We start from the raw sequence: 10,395 nt of genomic DNA, 5'->3' as shown, positions 1-10,395 counted from the left end.
AAGAACTGCCGGTTTGTCTTGTAGTGGGCGGAACTAATGCGCAAACGACAATCTCATTGGCTGGCGCTCACATCTCGTCCCTGTTTTGATTTCAGCAAATCAATTTCAGCGAAAGCAGACAACGTGATTAATATTCATGAACCCAGCAGCTCATTAGTCCTTAGTGCGTTTTATATTGATGACAAATATGCATTCATACTTGTGTTATTCTAATTACTAAAGTTCTATCATCATATAATATTAAATTATCATAATATTATATTATAATGCTTGGCTGACTGATAATAAGTGTCAGTAGATAAATAGTGTCCCAGCTAACATAAGACCAGCGGGCCACTGGCGGCCCGTAGAGTCGGCGGCCCACCGGCGGACGCCACCCGCGGTTCACCGGCGTTTTGCTCATCGTTATTCAAGCGGACCACCAGCGGCAGCCACCGCTTTTCCGACAGCGGTCCGCTGACGAGCCGCTGATTTATAATGACTGTTTTCTGGCGGTCCACGGTCGGTCCGTGGTTCATAATCAGTTCGATTACGCTAACCAAAATGTCCTTGCACACAATAATGGATCAAAAACAATGTACAATAGCAATTGCAAATTTATTTTCAGTGAACAGATTAAACATACAAATGCATAAAGTATTATCAGATGGGTTTATCCAATGTGACTTTCAAATAGAAGCATTCAATTCACATATTCGTACCCCTACAAAAGTCAACCACAAAATTAACCATGGTTTAACTATGATTGTTGTAGTAAATTCACAGTAACTGCCATAACCATGGTCTTACTACAGCATAGTAGTAAACCTATAGTAACTACAAACTTCACCATGGTTTCAAAAACTATGGTTACCACAGTTTTACTCCAGCATTAAAATATTACTTTAGTAGAACCATGATATCAAAACCTTAGTTTGAGAAAAACTAAAAAACCCTGATTACTACAGTTATGATTACTAGTTTTACCATAGTAAAAACATGGTTAACTGTTGTAAGGGTACACTTCTTTTCACAATCAAAGCAGCTTTAGAAAATTTCAAGGTTTCAAAGAAAAATCCTATCAACAGTCTGAGGTGACTGTGACTCAATGGGGAGCATCTTCTGGCAACAAATTAATGTCTATATGTCAATAACTCTAAGATAATACAAGTTATGTGTTCAAAGTCATGTTCAGTTAAACAGACAAACATTAAAGGGTAAGTTTGGTGAATTTAAATCCACTTTATACTGCCACAAAGTCCGTAATATGTAAATTAACAATATTCGGATAATGCAAAATATTATTTGGCTGACAAATAAATGGGAATATCTCATGGAACTCAGAGAAAGATTAAATATTGTTCGTTCACATATATTACCATCATAGTAATAATACAACGTGGGTTGAAAATCACTCGATGTATGCTTTAAGGCAATGATTGCAATACATAACATTTGTCAGGTTGGTATGTTCATCTATAGTTGCCATCATCTGGGGGTCTTCATCTGAAGTAACCACAAGTGAGGCTGGATCCAAGCTGTAGTAACACTGGGATGAGAAACCTGAGAGATAGAAACAGGAAAACAAAATGAGAAGAATTAGCAGAGATGCTGTTCATATTATTTCAGGCAAAAGATGATCACGTGCATTTATTACTAGAGTACATGGTTATGAGTTGTTATGTGAACGCTTGGCTAAAAGATGTATTTTTAATCTAGATTTAAACAGAGAGAGTGTGTCTGAGCCCCAAACATTATCAGAAGGTTATTCGAGAGTTTAAGAGTAAAATGCGAAAAAGCTCTGCCTCCTTTACTGGACTTTGATATTCTGGGTACTATACTGGGTACTTTGTGACATTATTTAGCTTACTTAGCTATAATTTGGTTAAATTAATTAATTAAATTTAATGTATATCCCTTAGTAAGCATATAATTTGTCCTCAGTATTCAGGGAACAGACACAGTCTACACTCTAAAAAGTAGTTTTATAGTCCATTCAAATAAAATGTTTTAATTGGTCAAACATTTAGAAGACTACAGCAAGTTATGTCAATTCAAATTTAACACTTTACTCCATGTGTTTTATATGTTACCTCAACTAAGATTTATTATTTGGGCATCATAAGAAATTGCGGGGGAACTAAAACATATATTTTTATAGTTTAACAAAATTATTAAAAATGATTAACTGGTGTTTATCAATCACTAAAAACACACAATTTACAACACATAACAGCCATTATTTCATAACAATCTCCATTTATAACATTTGTCATACAGACTAAACATACAGGCTTAAAGAAAAAATGTCACCTACATCTCGGATGGCCTAAGGGTCAGTAAATTAACAGCAAATTTTCATTTTTGAGTGAACTATCCCTTTAAAGCTCCAGCTGACAAACATTACATCTGTAATATAACTGCAAAATTCAGTTTAAACTTTAATGAACTAAGAAAAACCTAAACAAGCTAAACAAAATGTTAGCAAACAAACATTTACAAATATTACTACTGTTCACAATTACATCTTTAAAATGAGGCAGAAGTCACAAAAATAAAAAAGGTGTTACAGTAGGGCTGGGCGGTATATCGAGTTTGTACAATATATTGATATATTCTTTATAAGCGATACGGTATGAAGCAATACCATTAATATCGATATAAGTAGTTTGATACGATCTGAAAAAAATATCTAGGGAGGACACAGACTGAACTGCTGCGGAGAAAGTGCATAATACAATTTGTTCTACATGTATCAGGCTTTATATGAAGGGCTTTAAGAAAAATCGTAAGATATAGTAGCCTATAGTTTATAGTTTCAGTTTAAAGCGGCTCTGACAGAAAGGCTGTGTGTGCCGCTGACAGAGACGTGCTGTTTTCCTTAACGCATAACTTACATTTCACAGGTATATTCTCCATCTGTAAATGTTAGAAAGCCATGGAAATATTTCCATTTTGCAGTCAGAAGTGCGTGAGCTTTTGCTTTGCAATTCTCCGCTAAACTTCACAGACCATTTAGAACGAGGGCCGCCATGCGCATGCTCGCCAAACAGATGGAGCGCAATAACTCTGACTAAAATATACATTTTGCTGAAATATTTGTAGTTGGAAAATAAATGTGACATATGTAGAATTTTAAACCGACAAGTAAGTGTATTTGTATGATAGCACAAACTGTAAAGTGTAATGGGGTAATCAAAATAGCGTTTTTACTCAATTAGTCTGTGCTTTTTTATTATTTTCAATTTTAGTTTAGTAAATTTAACTTCTGCTTTAAAAACATTATTTTTGTTTTTAGATTGCAATGTTACAATGTTAGAATGTAATGTGATTTTAACCCTTTTTGCACATAATATATGCCTTCATGCTTGCATTCACTTTATTTGTTTAATCCAAATACAAAATACCGAGATATATACCGTATACCGCACATCAGCCAAAAAATACCGAGATATGAATTGTTGCTCATATCGCCCAGCCCTATGTTACAGTATATAAAATCAAGTCAAGTCACCTTTATTTATAATGCACTTTATACAATACTGATCGTGTCAAACAGGAAAATAGTTTGTTAATAATGCAAGAGGACATTAACAAGTCATTTTTCCAGTTAAAGTCAGTTCAGCTCTCTTCCAATAGTGTCTATGCAATCAGCCAAGCGTCCCCAAATAAGCAAGCCAAAGGCGACAGCGGCAAGGACTCAAAACTCCATCGGTGACAGAAACTGAGTAGAAAACCTTGGGAGAAACCAGGCTCAGTCGAGGGGCAGTTCTCCTCTGGCCAGACGAAACCAGCATGGCATGGTTTAATTCCTGCACAGGTCAGATTGAGCAGAGGACTTGTCTGGTTCTTGTGGTCTTGTCCCGACAGCCAACGAGGTCTTCACTGGGGATCTGTCGCTGGAGCTCATCTAGCTCACATGGTCTCCGCTGACATTCAGGGCTGTAGAGGTCGTCTCTAGGTGCTGATCCACCATCTGATCTGGATACGGACTGGATCTGGGTGGCTATGGTGACCTCGGAATAAGAATGAAACAGACTAATATTAGCGTAGATGCCACTGAGAACAATAAAGCACATTTTAATTGTAGTAAACACACATTTACACACATTACCTGGAATGAAAACATTGAACTCCTAGTCTTGAAGGTACACAGTATGTAGTTGCAGTGGAGCGGTCTGGTGTTTGGTGCCTTGCAAGAACTGACTGGGTTGCATCTGAAATCTTGCAGTGATGACAAAGCACCAATGAAACCTTTGGCCACACCCTGATGGAGAATGAAAAGTACATTTTAAGTTAAAAAAATTAAATGATGCCTTTTAAATCACTTACAATGTATCAATATCAGTTAATTTGTGATGAAACAGAAGTTGAAACCATTTTTTTTTTTTTTGTGTGTGTGGCATAAATCCATCCATTGCACAGGGAGCATTGATGCTGACTGGATTTGTAATAGAACATGTACATTTCATATTATATGGCTAAGTTACCTTAAATAGCATAAAATTATATCATAATATAACAGTCCTGCCTGTTGATAAATACCAATGGTGACGTTTCACAAATTGATTGATCAGTTGTCCCAGTGTTTACTGAATCTAGTGATTCACTAACCTAGAACTGACTAGAACAATCCATTCAGTTGTTCATTTTCGTTCGGAACAACAAACTTCTCTTATGAAGCGCCATTCACGAGACAAGAATTCATTATAGTAACACAGCTTTTGACATCGTGTTTTATGGATTAAACAAGGTGAGAGCACGTTCCCTTAACTTAAATTTCCCTCAGACATAACGTATCATACAACGCTTATTCAATGTTTTTATTTATGTTGTACGCTTGTGTATAAAAATATACATTTTAAATAAAACATTTACACCTTTATAATATGCGTTTTTATAAATGCAGTATAACGTTAAGTACAAAGATTTATTCAGTGCCACTTGACTTGATGCCTGAACTTGACATACACTGTCTTATATCCACTTTTCTTCAGATATACAACTCATAAAACACTTTCTAAATGTCCACTCAAAAAAATTGGATATGTTGCATGATTTTCTCGTTAAATTTAGTCTAAAAAAATAACATTTATTTAGTGCAACTCACCTGACTCGTGAACTTGACAAGATGGCGGCGCTGTTTCTCCCACGAAGTCACTCAGGCTTGTGCACGTGCGGAATGATCTCAGTGTTGGCTGGATTTGTTTTTATTAGTTTAGTCAACATTTAGCATTCTGAATGTTGACTGGATTTGAAAATAACCATTCATTTCATATTTTTAAAATATACTTGTGCAGACTTAATATGTCTTCTCAACTAAGCACAAGCAATAAAAAGAGTTCAACTTAAATATCTGGTAACACTTTATTTTGATAGTCCACTTTAGACATTCTACTAACGGTAAGAAACTTTGCAACTACACGTCAACTAGCAGTCATTAAGAGTATTAGTAGACTCTCTGCTTAATAACTTCTAACACTTTATTTTGATGGGTCTACAACATACAACATACTGACTATCAGAAACTTTACAAATATATGTCAACTTATTCTACTAACCCTAAACCTACCCTACTGAGAGTTAGTAGACATGTAGTTGCAAATGAATGAGAATTAGTTGACACGTAGTTACAAAGTTACTTATAGTTAGTAGAATGTCTAAAGTGGACTATCAAAATAAAGTGTAACCAAATATTTTTGCCCTTTCAGCATTTTGTTAATTGGATTTTATGTACATATGCTGCAGTATTATTGAAGTGGGAGGAACATCATAACTAATTTAGACAACTGTTAAAAAGTCTGGGGTCAGTAGGATTTTTACATCTTTGATAGAAGTCTCTTATAATCACAACTCAAAAAACAGTTAAAACAATAACATTGTGAAATGATATTACAATTCAAGAGAACTGTTTTTTTTTTTTTATTATTTGAATATGTTAAAATAGTAATGTATCGCTGTGATTAAAGCTGAATTTAACATCATTACTCCAGTCTTCAGTGTCACATGATCCTTCAGAAATAAATCTGATTTGCTGCTCAAGAAACATTTCTGATTATTAACAATATATAAAAAAAGATGTGCTGATAAAACATTTTAGTGTAAACTTTTTTCTTTTTTTTTCCAGGATTCATTGTTAAATAGACTCCAGACCTTTAAATGGTATTGTACAATACTGTTCAAAAGTTTGCAGTCAGTGAGGTTTTTTAATAAATTCATTTTTATTCAGCAAGGATGCATTAAATTGATGAGAAGTGAGAGTAAATATTTTTGTTTCAAATAAATACTGTTCATTTTAAACTTTGTTAATTAAGAAATCCTGAATAATACAAACAAAACACAAAACAAAATACGGATCAGGAATATTTCCTGAGCAGTAAATCAGCATATTAGAATGATTTCTGAATAATCATCATGTAAAGCTGAAGAGTAATGATGCTGAAAATTCATCTTTGATCACAGAAATAAAATACATTTTAACAATCACTGACTCATGTTTGGATGTCAAAACCTTCTTAAAATAACTTTAAAGGTGCTGTATGTAGGATTTTGACTCTACTAAAGCATAAAAATACCATAATACGTTTGCAGATATTTAAGAAACATGCTAAATTAACATGCTTGTTTATCTGAAAAACAATGCTACAGTCAGTTTTTCTCCTTTGAAAAAGTGTATTTCGGCCCGGAATGTCTGTGTTTGTTATGGTTTGTGAAACCCGCCCACTGACAGTTTACCCAATTGTATTTCGGCACCGCGGGTTGCCAGTTCGTGGAAAACACAGCGTATTTAATTGTATTCATGTGCGCTTGTTCCTGTTGATGTCGTTAATCTGGCAACCAGCGTGTGCGTCAAGTCTGAGGAGGAGGGGCCGGGTGAAAATAACCGTCTCCAATAGGCCTTTATCACAGTCTGCGTGTCGTCACATCCGGCTCCGATTAGTAGCGTAAAGGAATTTCCGCCCGCTTTATTGCCAATGGACAGACGGCATTTTTGTGAAGAAAATTAAAGTAATTTAGTTTAGTTGAACATTGATGCAATAAACGTCAATGTTAAAACTGCATATTTATACCGTTTCCATACCATGTATCATGTCATCCTTCATTTTAATGTGTAACATTAGCCTATCTGAGCGACGCGACTGTCAGATTAATGAAGAGCACGCAGCTCAAGTTACTGCCAGAGGAATACTCGGACTGATTTAATTTTAATATTATTTAGTTTATTTTTGAATTATATTTATTGTGATTAACCTCCCGCTCTTGTTCACAGTATATGATATTCAATCGTTGCACGCAATCACGGAGAATAACTCGATTAAGATGATCAAACTTATTTTTAATTATTGTCTATGGGCTTGAAATATTTCTTTATTTGAACAACTTAAATTTGATGCAAATATAGAGGATTGCATCATAAAGTCAGCGCGTGAAAAAATATGAGCATGTTTAATACAAGTTTGCCCTAAACCTTTAATTTAATCATACAGCCTATAGTAATGTTTTAAAGGGGTCATATAATGGTACATGCACTTTTACAAGTTGATTGTACTGAAATGTGTGTTAGCAGTGCCTGTACACAACCATCATAAAATTATAAAAATCCATCCAGTGTTTTTTTTTTTAATCTCCTTATTTGTTTTACCCTGTCTCAAATCAAGCCGTTCGACCGTGTGACGCCACACGGTCGGACGCCCCTCCCACGATGGTTGATTGACAGCAGTGTTTCAACACAGACCCGCCCTTGCTCGTGAGCGAGCTGTCAATCATAGTCCGCGCGTCATTGTTGATATACGCTGGAGCTGTCTATGAGCAGAATGGCGTCTAAGCGATTGTGGTGTTCTGTTCTCGGGTGCAATAATGAACACAGCAGTCATTTTGGTGTTCCTAAGTCCGAACCGCTGAAGACACAGTGGCTGAGTTTTGCTTTTGAAGGGAATATTCCCCACGAGCAACGTCAATGTTTTCATGTTTGCGCGAATCATTTTTCACCAGACTGCTTTATAAATGAAGGTCAGTATAAAGCTGGTTTTGCTAAGAAGCTGCTCCTGAAAAAAGAATCGGTACCAACTATTCGTGTTCCTGCTGAATCTCCAGAAGAAGTGAGTGTAAAGTTTAATTAACCTTTATATTAATCTTTGCAAATCGCTAGCACGCTTCACGATGTATGTGGCTAATGTTTACATTCAGGGTACATGTATGTTTTCTATTTATGACGTTCTCAATATAATTAATAATCCCACGTTTATAATGAACAAAACGTTATGGTTATTGTGTTATTACAAACTGTGTACGCAGGTATTAAAGTTAACATGATAACACTACACTAAGCTTACTTTTGTAGATGGTTTATAACGGTGTCTGTTAAGAAGTAATGTAAAAAATTTAAATAAATAAAAAACAGTTATAACTGCATGAAAATTAATGGTTTCCGCCCTGAGAGTTGTACCTAACACTGCATAGATAACGTTACGCATCACTGACAAGCCTACATTTACCGAATTTATTTTTCATGACCATTAGCTGTAACATCAATCTGTCAATGAACTAACGTATCAGTAAACACATAGCGTTCAGATCTCACTACTCTACCTGACAGTACACACAAAAATAGATAAAAGTGACATTACGTTAACCAACCATTCAGAAACGTCCCGTTCGAGCCTTAATTGTCGAACTTCTTCGGGGCCGTCATCCTGTTCCGGGTCCGACTCCGGTTTGAATTGATACGGTTGCACAGTATCCTCAGAGACTCCCGCTGCCATTCTTCAAAATATACCCTCAACTGTTGTCAAGGCAACACTCCACGTGTGTTGTGTCAAAAACGCCCCACAGAACAGAGGGGCGGGGCGAGCAAAGCTCATTAGCATTTAAAAACACACGCACTAAAACGGTGTGCTGAAAACAGAGCTGTTTTTGAGCAGGTAAAATTAGTGTTTTCTTACAATACTAATGAGAATTTTTAATTAAAGTATATTACAAACTTTCAATTTAGACCCTACAGAATCATATTAGCTTGTACAAAAATGGCATTATATGACCCCTTTAAGCTTTGGCTATTTCTAATGCTTATTAATGTGATCTGTTGTTTATATTTCTCGCTGTCGTGTGTTGAAATAAGGTGATCAGATTGTGAAGAATTGCCTGTACACATAGAGTATGGCTCGCGCGCTCCTGTTTAAGTCACGAAATACGCATCTGGATATCGTGACAACATATTCCTTCGTTTCATAATACTCAATTAATTGTTGTAAACTGAGATTGGTGTCTTTAGAAGACGTATCTGTGCTGAATTCTACATAAATAATCCACAACAAAGCCGTGCTATGGGCACAGCCATTGATAGAGCCTGCAGCGGAAGTTCTTTTACGCTACTATTTGAATCTTCCGCTTTTGGAACGCAGAAGTGTGATAAAGGCCTATATTTTGAATTTGGACTGCAATACCTAGTTCAACCACTCGGTGTCAATCCTACATACAGCACCTTTAATAAAGAATTGTAAACGATGCATGGTGATATGCATTTTTTTACTACATATTTGCATATATGAAGTGATTGAATGAGCTTTCTCATGCAGCTTACCTATGTTTCTATCTCTGTCAGCAGCTTCCTTCAGAAATGTAGATATCTTGGAGCTTCTTCTGTTGTAGAAGTGTTACTCCTGAAACCACAGAACAATTTTTATCAATAATTGTTTGCCATTAAATATCAAATCACGTTTTAACTAGATTCAGTTAATACATGCTCCTTTAAGTGACGTCACCGATTAACAGTAAAGCACATATTTTAGGCTAAATAAATTCGTCTAATTTCAATAACCCATTGACAAAACCTTTACAAAGCTATTAAAATCTCCCAACTACACATAAATGTGTGATGAAAAGTCAAAACTTTGATGAATCAGAGCTCAATATACAGAGTTAGCATACATCATCTGAAAACAGTTGAGATGCTAACGGACTTTTTCGAAGACACTAAACCGTCTTTATGAAGTAAATATTCAACAGAAACGTATCAATTACAAGAAAGAAAAGTGTCAGGAACAGTTGTATGTAATATTTGTGTGATTTTAGGGACTAAACTCACCTGAAGACGTGAACACAGCAGCGAGAGACACAGTGTTGCAGCTGTCAGTTGGAGAGTTGCCGCCCCGTTTCCATGGTAACTCCCTCGCTGTAGCGTTTGAAAGAGACTCAGAGCGCGCGTCCATCAAATCACTGCACAGTCATGCAGCATTTAAATAAACATAAACAACATAAAAAAAAATGTATTGAATTTTAATCGTTTTGTAGTTATATGACCCATTCATACATAGGTGTAAACTGCAACCTGCACGTGATAGTGGGACAAATTAGCACTTTTATTTTTATTTTATTTTTATTTTATTTTTTTGCTATTTTTTTAATTAGATTTTGTAT

At 35.6% G+C, this 10,395-nt stretch overlaps 1 long non-coding RNA gene across 1 annotated transcript; it reads right to left on the bottom strand.

Annotated features, from left to right (window-relative positions):
* Positions 1-2,239: 2,239 nt before the first annotated feature.
* LOC131521924 (uncharacterized) lies at positions 2,240-10,128 on the bottom strand. Its single transcript, XR_009266398.1, has 4 exons — positions 10,064-10,128; positions 9,560-9,638; positions 5,090-5,177; positions 2,240-4,246 (listed from the first exon to the last, which is right to left on the bottom strand). It is a non-coding gene; the product is annotated as an uncharacterized LOC131521924 (long non-coding RNA).
* Between the last annotated feature and the right edge of the window lie 267 nt (positions 10,129-10,395).

Source organism: Onychostoma macrolepis, chromosome 16 (assembly GCF_012432095.1).
Source record: "Onychostoma macrolepis isolate SWU-2019 chromosome 16, ASM1243209v1, whole genome shotgun sequence".
NCBI classification, from domain to species: Eukaryota; Metazoa; Chordata; class Actinopteri; order Cypriniformes; family Cyprinidae; genus Onychostoma; species Onychostoma macrolepis.
Note: the sequence above shows the minus strand (reverse complement) of the source record. Positions and strands in the feature narration are given on the sequence as shown.